Below are 14,140 nucleotides of genomic sequence, written 5' to 3' on the forward strand. Positions count from 1 at the left end.
ATTCTTGATCAAGATCTAAATTAATATGTAAATATATTAAAGGTGTTAAGATGTCTGGATATCAAGTTCTTCCTTTATCTCTTAGCATGTGATTTGTGTCTGTGGGCACATGAAGTCCCTAATAGAGAATCCACAGAATTAAGCAGAATTACCCACCTGGTCAGACAAAGCTCTTCAACTATTAGATGCATGGTCTTGAGCAAATTGCTTAATCTCCCTGTTAAGAAGAATATAAGAAACAGTGCTCTCCAAGTGTACAGTGCAGTCTATGGCATGGAATCGGTGTTCTATAAAGTTTGCAACTGTTATTAATAAAAACAGGTAACTCTAGGTCAGTGATCTGCACAGAGTTCATGGAGCGTAGTATGCTTGCTGTTTTCTTCTTCCCTTATCTTCTTTTTTGAAAAGCCACTATTCCTCCTTTTATCATAACCTTTTCCTTACCCTTTCTCCAACATTTTTGGCATTTGCTCTCAAAATGTCTCAAGTGTAAGAATGAAAGAGATTTCAGCAGAGAGACATTTGTAGATCTTAAGTAGTGGTGCTGGTGGTTTAGTCACTAAGTTGTGTCTGACTCTTTGCAATCCCATGGGCTGTAGCCCACCAGGTTCCTCTGTCCGTAGGATTTCCCAGGCAAGAATGCTGGAGTGAGTCATCATTTCCTTCTCCAGGGGATCTTCCCGACCCAGGGATTGAACCTCTGTCTATTGTGTCTCCTGCACTGGCAGTTGGATTCTTTACCACTGTGCCATCTAGTAAGCCCCCTTAACAAGTAATCCTTTGGTTTATTATCTTAGTGAAGATGACAGTGAATTTTAACAAAAATAATCAACAAATCTCATTCTTTTATTCCATTATGAAGACAAAAACCATGAGAAGTGGTTCTTGGCATCATCTGGTGTAACTGTTTCTCAGAAGACAGACAATGAAATATTTCCTCTCAGGAAGATTCCACGAAAACACACAAATGTATCTGATACAGTCTCTCAGACCTGAACTTCCAGACAACTAATTGTTTCTGCCTTTAATACTTTGTACTGCAGGGAATCCATAAATTCCATAATTTGCTATATGTCATTGCTCATACAAAAATGATGGTCGTTATCTCAGACATATTTAGGGACCTGGCTAATACTAAGTATTTAAAACACTACTAGAGATTTAAATCTAGGCAAGTGACTTTCACCAAGCTCCCATAGATATCCAATTTGCTGCTCCCCTTCCAGAGGGAGACAACCAGATATGGAAAAAGTATTACATGGTTGGATGAAAAGGAAACAGAATAACAGAAATAGCTTCCACCCCTAAAGAACAGTGACATATGAAACAGCTAAAGGGAATAAGGAAAGGAAGTTTCTCAATTAAAAAGGAGAATGAGAAAGAACACACACAAAAAAAAGGTGGGTGAAGGACCTAGGCACTGAGACGCTCTATGTCCATTGAGAGACAATGAACACTCTTGGAAATCAACTTCCTGTGGATGCTTGCTGCATTTACATCTCCTGCTTAATTTCCTCCAACTGTTTCCTGCAGAAATAACAGTCTATCTCAGAATATTCTTGCATAGTGTCCAGAATATATTTACATCGCTTTATCTGATTTTCATAGTTTCGTGAGACCTGTAAGATAGGGCTGGCAAATGATAGTCCTGCCTCAAAACAAGCTAATACAAAGGGGTTCTCACACTCTATAGCTTTATGGAAATTTTTTTCTATTTCATCTCAGCTTATAAGAGCAGGGAATAATTAAGAGAGATAAAAGAGTTGAGACACGCACACACAAAAGACACAGGCTTGGGCTCTGAACCAGATCTCCCATTACTGGTCTGGACAGCTCTAGAAAGACCCTTGGGAATAACTGAATCCAAATTTTTCACTTGTCACAAGCAGAAACTGAAGCCCAAAGGCAGGGAAGTTACTGCCTCCATTCTCTGTAACAGCTGAAAAAGCTCATTTTAGAACATGGAATTTCTAGAACTTGGCCAAGAGTTTTTCCTGATTCACAAACCAATTTTCAAAGCACACGGTGAGATTTCTATACAAGAAAATGTGAAGAAACTAAAAAGGGAGCTAAACTAGTAAATTTTCACAAAGCCAAGGCCATCACTCTGTCTCAATGCATTTTAATGATGCATTGATTAATGCACAGCAATTTTTCTCTGTTGCTGAAATCCATCTCTGTTTAAAAAAAAAACACACACAAAACAGTGAATCAATAAGTGTTTGTATATTCTGACTTCCACCTTCCTTTGTCCTTCCTCTGTGCCCTAAACCTCTTATTTTCCTTCTCACTCTCTTTATCCAGGTATTTTCTCAAATCTCCTGCCCAGTTTCATCTCTGCCAGGAGTTCTGGTGGAAATGAGACAGACCTGAAGCCAGAGGGGGTTGGGTTTAAACACCTCACTGGTCTCTTGCCGGGTGTGTCAAATGACAAATCACTCATCTTTGACATGCTGGTTTTTCTAGAAGTACCACTCTTCCCTTAGAAATCACCATCCCCTTTTTTGCTTGAGTTGATATATACTCACTGACCCACTCTCCATCGACTATTTTTGAGTCTTTGCCTCATTTCAGTGTTTGCAGGACGTGATTACCTGAGCAGGTCACCTCCAAGGTCTTGGGGAGGCAGCCAGAGCAGAGATGGCTCTGCAATTTACAAGCTGTGCAAAATAGGACACTTTTTAAAATTCGAATTGAGCCTCATGCATTCCCTCATTCATTAAGCACTTGTAATGTGGCAGGTAGAGGAAATACCCCCACAAACAAGATAGTAGGAAGACAGACAACAGCCAGACTAGGAAACTCTCAGATTGTGATGAGTGGTGTGCAGTTATGATGGGGGTGTGTCCTCCTGTTATGCTCTCACTGGGTCTTTTTGTTTTTATTTTTTGTTTGCTTTGCCTTCTTTTACTTGGATATACTTTAGGTCTTTTTTTTTTTTTTTTAACCTGTTTTTATTGGAGTATAGTTGATTTACAATGTGGTGTTAATTTCAAGTGTACTGCAAAGTGAATCAATTTTACATATATCCACTGTTTTTTAAGATTTCTTTCCCATATAGATCATTACAGAATACTAAGTAGAGTTCCCTGTGCTATACAGTAAGTCCTTATTAGTTACCTATTTTATATATAGTATTGTGCTTTATGTCAATCCCAATCAGGTCTTGTACATTTTTTTCCAATTTTCCCTGCTACCCTGTAATTGTTTGCATATTAGAATATACATTAAAAGTCCTCCATTAGAATCCAAGTTTATGAAGTAATGTGACCTTATCATCTTACTTCTAAATTACCAGTCCTACTTGGGTCAGCTCAGTAAAAGTTTGTTTACGTTTTCAATACTAACTTTATCCTTTCCTTCATCTTATTTTGTCTCTACTCTGACTTCCTTTCTTCCTGAGTTCATAACATATTTTTACAAAATGCACATGTTTTTATAAACTACCAAAAATCTTTCCAGAATGACATGACTTTGTATAAGTCACTAGCAAATAGATAAATAGATATATAAAGTGCCTGAAGAGTGTGGAATGGGTAAGTGAGAAAATTAAGAAGTATGTAAGCCTAGGTTAAACAGCATTTCAACTTTCTTGCTGCTAACACTAATTTAGGACTTCTGATGGAAAACAGTAAAATAGTGAAGTGAAGACTTATCAGACAGACTTGAGTTTGAATACAAACTTTCCAGCTTCTAAGAGTTCTGTGCCTTTGGAAAGAAGCTTACCTTTGCTGACCCTCAGTGTTCTCATCTGAAAAATCAGGTTAATGATATTCGCTTCATCAGGCTTCTGAAAGGATTAGAGAGTATTATGTACAAAGAATTCTGCATGCAATTGTGAAAGCTCACCTCTTCAAGTCCTACTTGGCACCAGTGCTTTATGTTTGTTAAAGACAGAGGCACAAAGTGACTGATCAATCTACCAGATGGTTAGAATCAACCTGATGTTCTTAATCACAACTCTAGACATTCAGGACCACAAAGTAGGCACTCAATAAAAGGTAGCCACTGTAGGTATTGTTTATTACCTCTTTTTGCATTATCTCTTTGGCAATATTTAACATCCCACAGAAAAGCATTTTATGAGATGAGAAAGCACAGACCTACACTACTGATATAAGGCATGATGACCTCAAACTAGGATGAACACACAACCTTGCTTTCCAGGAACTGTTCCAGGTTACTCTAATTGTCATTGGGTAAGAGTGCCCCACCCTCCTTTTTACAAAAATGTCCTGGTTTGCACAGTGACCCAATAAAGCTGATTCATATCCAATGGCAAGGGTGCCTAAGGAGGAGGAAAGAGGAAGAAAGAAAGAAATAGAAACACAAAGCACTCTCACTCCGTAAACATGTCTTTGGCTCATGCACGCATCCTCAAAAGAGTCTCTGATTTATGGGCCCTGATTCGTAGCAACTGGAAGCGTGTAAGATTTGTCACCTTGGATTTTGAGGGTCTAATTATTTACACTCTAAAACCATGTCTTCACCTCCCAGAAATGATGGAGGGGTGGTATGTGAAGTCTCATGTTAATGGCAGGGCTGCAAAAATCAATGGCAAGATTGGGGATGGAGCCATTTAATCTAATTTCTGCAGCTAGACTTGCCAGCCCATTTGTCTTTCTCGAGAGTATGCACACAGCTCTATTAGGTGCTGGGCATGCCATAATTCTACTGTAATTGCAATAGCATTATAAATTATTGTCATAACGCCATGGAGTAAGTGTGCCAGAGCTTTGGTTCATGGCTCTGTATGTTCTCTCTGTGTGGCCATTTATTTTTTGGAGATGGTATATATGGCTGTGGGCATAAATATGCCCATACCCTCATGTCATATGATTAGCCTGCTGTCTGCTTCTCAGTTTTGAGATCAGCTTTGTGAGATCCTACAGTGAAGTGAGAGGATGGAGTTGTGTGTTCTACTTAACATTACTATTACTGCTACCTATGTGACCTTGTAAAGGTCATATTCCCTTCCTCACTTTCATGATATATCCAGTAAGTGCATTGAATTGGATCATGGATTTCTAAATTTCAGTCATTTTGCTACCTCCTCATTTTGGGACCCTTTTTGCAAATTACATGCACTATTAATCTTTTTTCATTTTAATTGCCTATGTTCCATGCAAAATCATTGTGATCACAGAGTTATGCAAATAGCATGCACAAGGAAATATACATATATATATAGAGAGAGAGAGAGAGAAAGTGGTTTTCTCCAAGTTTGAGAGTTTGTGTCATAGATGGAGTCAGAAAACACAAATGCCCTCTGTATCATTAGATGCACTTGAAGTCTGTCCTTTGGGCTTCCAAAACTTGCATCCTAGCTCATTGTCATTCCTATAAAATGTGGTGCCTGCCTCAGCAGACATAGCTGGTGCCAAGAAAGTGTGTCTGATAACCTTCTCCTTATGTCTACTACCCACACTGATATGTTCCTGCTTTAGAAGCCCCTGGGGTGAGCCCAACATCACCACACATCCCCAGTCTCTTAGTCTATTGCTAAGTCTTGAGATTAAAGGCATTCTTGGGACTCAACTTCCATACCTTTTGAAATTGAATTTGGAGGCAAAATGGTCTGACCTGCCTCTTGAGAAATCTGTATGCAGGTCAGGAAGCAGCAGTTAGAACTGGACATGGAACAACAGACTGGTTCCAAATAGGAAAAGGAGTACGTCAAAGCTGTATATTGTCACCCTACTTATTTAACTTATATGCAGAGTACATCATGAGAAACGCTGGGCTGGATGAAGCACAAGCTGGAATCAAGATTGCCAGAAGAAACATCAATAACCTCAGATACGCAGATGACATCACCCTTATGGCAGAAAGTGAAGAAGAACTAAAGAGCCTCTTGATGAAAGTGCAAGAGGAGAGTGAAAAAGTTGGCTTAAAACTCAACATTCAGAAAACTAAGATCATGGCATCTGGTCCCATCACTTCATGGCAAATAGATGGGGAAACTGTGGCTGACTTTATTTTTTGGGGCTCCAAAATCACAGCAGATGGTAACTGCAGCCATGAAATTAAAAGATGCTTACTCCTTGGAAGGAAAGTTATGACCAACCTAGATAGCATATTAAAAATCAGAGACATTACTTTGTCAACAAAGGTCCACCTAATCAAGGGTATGGTTTTCCCAGTAGTCATGTATGGATGTGAAAGTTGGACTATAAAGAAAGCTGAGTGCCAAAGAATTGATGCTTTTGAACTGTGGTGTTGGAGAAGACTGTTGAGAGTCCCTTGGACTGCAAGGAGATCCAACCAGTCCATCCTAAAGGAGATCAGTCCTGAGTGTTCATTGGAAGGACTGATGTTGAAGCTGAATCTTCAATACTTTGGCCACCTGATGCAAAGAACTGACTCATTAGAAAAGACCCTGATGCTGGGAAAGATTGAAGGTAGGAGGAGAAGGGGATGACAGGGGATGAGATGGCTGGATGGTATCACCAACTCAATGCAGATGAGTTTGAGTAGACTCTGGGAGATGGTGATGGACAGGGAGGCCTGGAATGCTGTGGTCCATGGGATCATGAAGAGTTGGACATGACTGAGTGACTGAACTGAACTGAACTGGTCTTGTCCATCTGTCCTTCAGGCAGATCCCCATTGTACAATCTCTTCCCAATTCTCTACTCTTCTTTTCTGGTACTACAGAGGCAATTCTAGAGATTTATAATTATGCTGGCAACAAATCAGGCTTCTCTGATAGCAGAGCAGTAAAGAATCTACCTGCAATGCAGGAGACAAAGGAGGTGCTATTTCAATTTCTGGGTTGGGAAGATCTCCTGGAGGAGGAAATGGCAACCCACTCCAGCATTCCTGCCTGGAAAAATCCCATGGCTAGAGGAGCTTGGTGGGCTACAGTCCATTGGATCACAAAGAGTCAGACATGACTGAGCAACTGAGCACACAAGTAGCTAACTTAGCACCCAGAGTGATCATTTGAAATTAAATAGAGGGAATCTCCTGGCAGTCCAGTGATTAAAACTTTGCCTTCCAATGCAGAGGGTGCACGTTTGGTTCAATCCTTGGTCGGGAAGCCAAGATCCCACATGTCTTGTAGCCAAAAATCCAAAACACTAAAACAGAAGCAGTATTCTAACAAATTCAGTGAAGATTTGTAAAATGGTCCATGTTAAAAAAAAAATCTTTAAAAAATAAATTAATTAAAGTAAATAGAAATCAGATCTTTTCATGTCTGTGCTTAAAACTCTTCAACATTTTTTCCTGTCACTCAGAGAAAAAGATATAATCCTTAAAATGATACTCAAATCCATGTACAGGTTGGCCCCAGCTAAAATCTCCATTTGTACTTCCTCCTGTTCACCTCTGTCCTCAGGCAATCTGGCCATGCTGGGCGCCACACAGTTTTTAAAAAGCTAAGACATTTCTGCCTTGGGGTGTTTAATGCTTCCCCTTGCTTCTCTCTGGGATATTTGTCTGTCATCCTCCCTCTAGAGTCAGACATGACTGAAGCAAATTAGCACACATGCACGTATGCACACATGCACATACTCCCTCACCTATAGGTGTCTGTCCGAGTGTCCCCTTAGCTATGAAGCCTTCCCTGACTACCCTATCCAAGGCAGCAACTTCTCTTTCCCTTGGCCTGCTCTGTCTCCCTTACTCTGTTTTATTTTTCTCCATCTTTTATCTTTTGACATATAATATGTTTTTTTGGCCTGTTGTCCATCTCTCCTCTTTAGAATGAAAGTTCACAAAGACAGAGATTTCTATCTGCTTTCCTTATTATTGCATACTCAGTACTAGACTGGTGACTGACACAGAATGGCATTCAGTACAAGTTTGCTGAACACATCTGAATCCATAAATTGTTGAAGCAAGCCTATTACTTTTCCTTCCTATTATGTTTCTATCTTGTTCTTTTTTTTTCTGCTTAAAAAATTCACATGTAATAATTCATGTCATCCAGAAATTATAATAAATAAAATGCTATATAGTGTGTAGCATTAAAAATATTACTTGTATTTTTTTTTTTACTTGTATTTTTAAAAACATGGTTTCTTGAAAGAGAAGTGAAAAACTGCTGACTATTCCATCATGTTCATGTGGGAAATTCTTATCCTTGTTTTTGACTATGTTGATTCTCATTAGAATTCTCTAGAAAGCAGATTAAGTAGATTTCCTAGTTTTTTAATGCTCTAAGCTTTCTGAATTGAAGTGTTTGGGACTTCCGTTCTAGCAGTGAAGATACATGTTTGCTGAGTCAATCACCTCTCATTCAGACTCCTATAAAAGAGTTGCCTAGGGACAGAAGTGTGTGGGCTATGAAAAGAAAATTTACATCTGAAAGGAATGCATTCTGCTATTGGGAGAAATACTGGAGTTCACTAATACTCTTGCTTTAGAGAGGGTCAAGTTTATTTTCAGTCACATAATATAACATCCAAGCCAGAAAGAACCACAGATGCATCTTGCCTCATACATCACTTGAAAGATGTATAAGGTTAAGTTTAGAATCTGGAACTGACTTCCTCCAGGACTTCAAGGCCAAGAGTGTTGACCCAAAAAGTTTAATGTAAAAGTAAGTTGGAGGGTACTGGAAAAGTAACATTCTGGAACACTATTCAGACTATGCAGACCAGTGGGCAGGATAACTGTTGTATATACATATGATTGTTATAAGATTGTGGTCATAGCCATGATACACTTTCTTTGTCTTATTCTCATTAAAGACTAAAATAGTAATCTAACAGTTCTATACAGGAGAAGCCCCACATGTTACTCTTGCTCTACTATTCTTAAACATATGCTGTAGTTGTTAATCTCTCAAATCTTTCTTCCCAAGGGGCCTCCCAGAGGACCATGGATTTGTGTCTGGACTTGGAGGGTAGGTGAAACTCCTTAAGCTTTTGTGCACTGTGTGATCCAAGCCATGTCTCCAGCCCAATTAACTGAAGAACATATAATTGGAGTCAGCTGAAAGCTCATGTGATTATAATAAATATATAATTATATAATATATAAATAAATAAAGTGGCCCTTGATTTTTTATTTTCTATTTTCTCTTGTGCATCTGTCTCTCTCAAGACTTCATAAGAAGGTAACATGGAAACATACATTACCATATGTAAAACAGATAGCCAATAGGAATTTGCCATATGACTCAGGGAACTCAAATGTGAGCTTGGTAACAGCCCAGAGGGGTGGGATGGGGAGGGAGGTGGGAGGGATGTTCAAGTGGGAGGGGACATATGTAAACCTATGGATGATTCATGTTGATGTTTGGTAGAAACCAATGCAATACTGTAAAGCATTTATCCTTCAATTAAAAATAAATAAATTTTTTTAAAAAAGACCTCATAAGAAGGGGTGATAAAGCCTTGCCAGGGTGTGGGTTTTCACGGGGCCTATAAATACCCTCTATATGTGTCCCCAGACTCACCATAATCCCAAACAGAAACTGTCAGTACACTTCAGCTATCTGTCCAATTGAGTAGTGGCTATCTTACTGCCTGTGTGTACAAGTACAGCTTAGCAGGGTATGAGAAGAAATTCTCTCCAAGTTTAAAGGCAGCCACGTATTTAATTAAGCAAAATCATATGTTTATCATTTCCCAATATTTCTAAAGTATTGGTTCAATCTTTGCTGCAGATGCTTTTTAAGATGTATTGTAAGCTGGCCAGGGTGACTTTGGGAATGCTTAGATTATGACTACATTAGCAGCGCAAGCAAATAGGCCACAGTGGGAACCAGCAAAGTTGCAGGCCTGCTGAGTCCATAATGGATCCTCTCTTTGGTAAGCAAACTGGCACCTGCTCCTCTCTGAACATCGTTAGAGCAGATTACCTTTCCCTTCTCTGTGCATCGGAGAGACTGGGGTTTTCTTCCGTTCTTTTTAAAATTAAATTAATTAATTCATGGCTGCACTAGGTCTTCGTTGCTGTACAGGCTTTCTTTAGTTACAGCAAGCAAGCGGGGGCTGCTCTCCAGTCGGAATGCACAGGCTTCTCATCGCGGTGGCTTCTCTTGTTGCATAGCACAGGCTCTAGGGCACAGGCTCAGTAACTATGGGCTTAGCCGCCACTGCAGCAGGTGAGATCTTCCTGGACCAGGGATCAAACTCGTGTCCCCTGAACTGGCAGGCAGATTCTTAACCCCTGGACCACCAGGGAAGTCCCTGAGGTTTTCTGCTTTAAGAAAGAAAAAAATTATTTTTGGGTCCAATCTTTTCAAGATAAGATTGGAAAGAAAGATCTAGGCAAGGGGAAGTACAGACAGAGGAGTACAAGTAAGTGGAAGGAAGTCTTCATGATTATCAAATGGCTCTGTGTGGCTGGAGATTCAGAGCAAGGACAGGAAATAGGTGAAGAAAAGAAAGGCAGGGGAAGAGCAGAAGAGGAAGTCAGGGTTGGATTTGGAAAGGTGTAATCTGCCCCGTTAGGGGACCTGGACACTATTCTATTCTATGAACAATGGAGGCATATTACATTATTTAATGCATAGAAAAATATGGCCAAGTTTATATTTTAGAAAACTTACTCTGGCTGCAATTTTGAGAGTGGATTTAAAGGAGGCAAGAATGGACGCAGGGCTAACTTTGAAGCTATGGAGGTGGATGGGGATGACTGTGTAATGAGGGTAGCATGGCAGACATGGAGTTGGTCATTGTCATATATTAGGTGACTCAGTTCTCATTGCAACCCAGAGGTAGAGAATATCATGTCCCCTGTTTTATGGATGAGGACTTGGCGGTAACACAGAGAGTAAGAGGCAGACTTACTGGAGTAAGAGGATTCCAACATGGGGGTCTAACTCTGGAGGTGGAATGTATTCTGGAGCACAAAACGTGGAGCGCCTGAAATAAGCCAGACCTTGTAGATCACAGATCACTAGGTCAGGAAAGCACCTATTCACTGGATGGTTCTATTTCATCTATTGACTCTTCCCAGCTTTATTAGCTTGAGCATTTCATTTATTTTTAACACAGATATTGTAGAGGTAAGTGAGATAATTTACCTGATGCTAAATTTTTTCTCATCCATCCTGAGGAAATTTCTTATGCAGTTATAAAGGAGAAGGAGAACATTTAATCCAGAATTTATAAAGATTTTCAAATGAAAGTGGTTAGACTAATGGAAAGTATTGTCCCAGAAACACTCAGAAATCCTTGAAGGCAAATGTAAGTCAAGTAAATTACACTTAATGGTAGGGCAGATATTCCATGAATAAATGTAATTTGATCTGTTTTTCATTTCCATGAAAAAAAATTAGTGCCCTGTGTTAGATCTATTAGCTAAAAATAAGTCTCCTACATGTTAGGTTCAGAAAGAGTCATATTTTAGATTCTAAAATTGGAATACCACTTATATATCCCGTTTTCAGAAAATGGATTATTTTTAACCTTTCAGTAACTCTAAGTTTTTTCTTATGATGAAAATAAGGAATGGATTAATTTCCGCAAACATCTTAAAATAAATTTAGTAGATTTTTTCCCCCACCTTCTCTCCTTCCCTCCCTTCTCCTGTCTCACCTTCCTTCCTTCTGCCCTCTTTTTTATTCTATTTTTGGCTGCACCACACAACCTGTGGGATCTCAGTTCCCCAACCAGGGATTGAACCCCAGTGAAAGCAGTGAAGGCACTGAGCCCGAACCACTGGACCACCAGGGGACTCCCACCTTTTTCTCATTTTAATTAAGCATTAACCAAAAGCAGGGAAATCCATTTGAAGAAAAAATGTGAGCTCTTCTCTCTTCCTCCTTATGCTGTAAAACCTGCACATCGTTGACAGAATGTTGATTTAGAATTACACTAATTGACAGTGAAAGACTTCATATAATCCTGTTTATATGACCTCCAATAATGTTGAAAGATCAAATAAAAGACCTACCCTGGCAATTTTCAGAAGCCGTCATAGACTATAACAGAAATGATTTAGATGGATGAACTTCCAGTTTCCACAAAATGTGAATTTACATTTTACACAAAACCCACTTCATCAGTCACCAGGCCTACTGCAAAAGGAAGACTTCCATGGGGGCCAAGTGCCCACTTTTCTTTATAGGCACATCCAAAAAATCCTTATTCACTGTTTCTAATACGCTGCAAACGCTAGTCACTTCTCCAGAAGAATTATCACCAGGCCTTTGTGTCCTTTATTTAGTAGGGACATTGGTTTTCAATATCAATGGTAAGACCCATCAATAACACAACTGGCAATAGTTCCTAATGTTAGCAAGGGTCATCATAACCTTTTAACAGGTAGATACTGAAAGAAAGGGCCAGATATTTAAAGACTGGTCTAAAAAAATATACATAACAAAATCTGAGACCATTCATGCTTTCCTAAAGGCATATGTTTTTTTCTACTTTGTTATAAAATAGTGATTCACACAATTGCTTATGTAAATTTCAACATACTATATCTTTTATATAACCTTCAACATTTTTCTTTCCTATTCTTAGAATAAGAACATGAGAACCCAGAGTGACCTAACTTAAGAAGCACCCTTCCCATCAGTGACTGGGGCAAACGGTGCTGAGAATGAACGGCAAGACGTGCACACTTGAGACAGAGAAGAATGGAGCCTGCTGATGTGGGTAACAGAGGGACACTGTTTCAGACCAAGTAGCCAGAGACTTGAACAAAGCTAGGGTGTGAGCCATGCAGATGTCTGGAGCCAGGGTATTTTTGGCAGAAAGAATGGAATGTGTAAGCCACCGGAGGTGGGAGTGGATGTGGCTGCGATAATAGTTATTCATGATCTTATAGGACACCATGTGCGATAGTATCTAGAACACTCTCTGGAACTTACTAATCATTTAAAGAATGCTTTTAGAGAATGATAACTCCCCTCAATTGATGACTTGACAAATTCAAACGCTATCTATAGAGGGATTATATGGAGCACAGTTGAATTCCTCAGTGATTCACAAGTCAAAGGCTTTAGAACCTGATGGTGTCTCTCAGCAGAGTTGGTCTTCACAGTATTGTTGAAATTAGCTTGTGTAGATTCTAAAGCGAACTATGCCATATATAACAGCTATCATTTAATGAGACTTTACTGGTCAGAGTAAATAACAGTAACTGCTGTAACAAATAATCCTGTAAAATATGATTTAACCCCAAAATGTTTTGTTCTCACTCACAAAACTCAACATGGATATTCTTGATCAGGTAACTTTCCTCCACACAGTGATTCAAGAATCCAGCTTCTGCTATTTGGGGATGCTGCTATCTTCAATACAGTCAGTGTGGAAAGATGGCAGGAGCAAAGTCGTGCCTGTGGACGTCTAGGAACAGACATATCACTTCTGTATACTTTCATCATGGCCAGAACCCATCACAAGGCCCCACCCAGCTGCCAAAGTCTGGAAAAACCATTTACCTCAATATCCAAACAGAAAAAAAATAATCTGTGAGCACAAGGCACAGACGGTATAGCCATTGTCTCATTTCTAATACTGAGGATGCAGGCGATATTGTTCCCATTGGTTTCCTGGGAAGAAACCTGTAAAAGGTCACAGATCTGGGGGGTGTCACAGAGAGATTTCACCTTAGGTCTGCATGAAGAGCCGATGTCTTCATGACCACTTTACAGTGTCTCCTGAACAACAAACAGGAGATGGTGTCGGAAAGAGGCCGGACTGAGTGGAGCTTGGTTTCCTGGGGCACCTTTTTGCTGGGCCCTTAATAGCTCAGCAGCTTTAGGAAGACACTCCCTGCCTTGGCATGCCAACTTCCCCATAAGAAGCGGTGCTATTTGATCATAACTGCCCGGCAACTGGACTCTCTCCTTCTACTCTTGTTCCCCTAAGTCTTCAATCTATTTGCTTCCCATATAGAAGTCAGAATGGTCTTTTAAAAAACATGTCAAGTAGAGACACCGGCGTGGACACGGGCTGGGGAGGGGAGGGTGGGATGAACGGGGAGAGCAGCATTGACACATAAACGTGTGTCCATGTGTCAAACGGAGAGCCAGTGGGAAGCTGCTGCCTGGCACCGGGAGCTCGGCTTGGTGGTCTGAGGTCACCTAGAGGGGAAAGAGGTGGCAGGATATACGGATATACGTAGGGGATGTACGGATACATAGAGCTGATTCACGTTGTTACACAGCAGAAAAAATCCTCTAGCTCAAAAATTCATTTCGCTTTCTGGCTTTTACATTTTCTCT

At 39.9% G+C, this 14,140-nt stretch overlaps 1 long non-coding RNA gene across 1 annotated transcript in view; it reads left to right on the plus strand.

Moving 5' to 3' along the window:
- LOC122451514 overlaps positions 1 to 13,842 on the plus strand; it is a 98,825-nt gene extending 84,983 nt beyond the window's left edge. The window contains exons 7-8 of the long non-coding RNA XR_006272425.1: positions 8,813 to 8,854; positions 12,432 to 13,842. This is a non-coding gene — a long non-coding RNA (uncharacterized LOC122451514). The remainder of the gene's footprint in view (positions 1 to 8,812; positions 8,855 to 12,431) is intronic.
- Positions 13,843 to 14,140: the final 298 nt, after the last annotated feature.

The sequence above is a fragment of the Cervus canadensis genome, chromosome 12 (genome assembly GCF_019320065.1).
Source record: "Cervus canadensis isolate Bull #8, Minnesota chromosome 12, ASM1932006v1, whole genome shotgun sequence".
Classification (NCBI taxonomy): domain Eukaryota; kingdom Metazoa; phylum Chordata; class Mammalia; order Artiodactyla; family Cervidae; genus Cervus; species Cervus canadensis.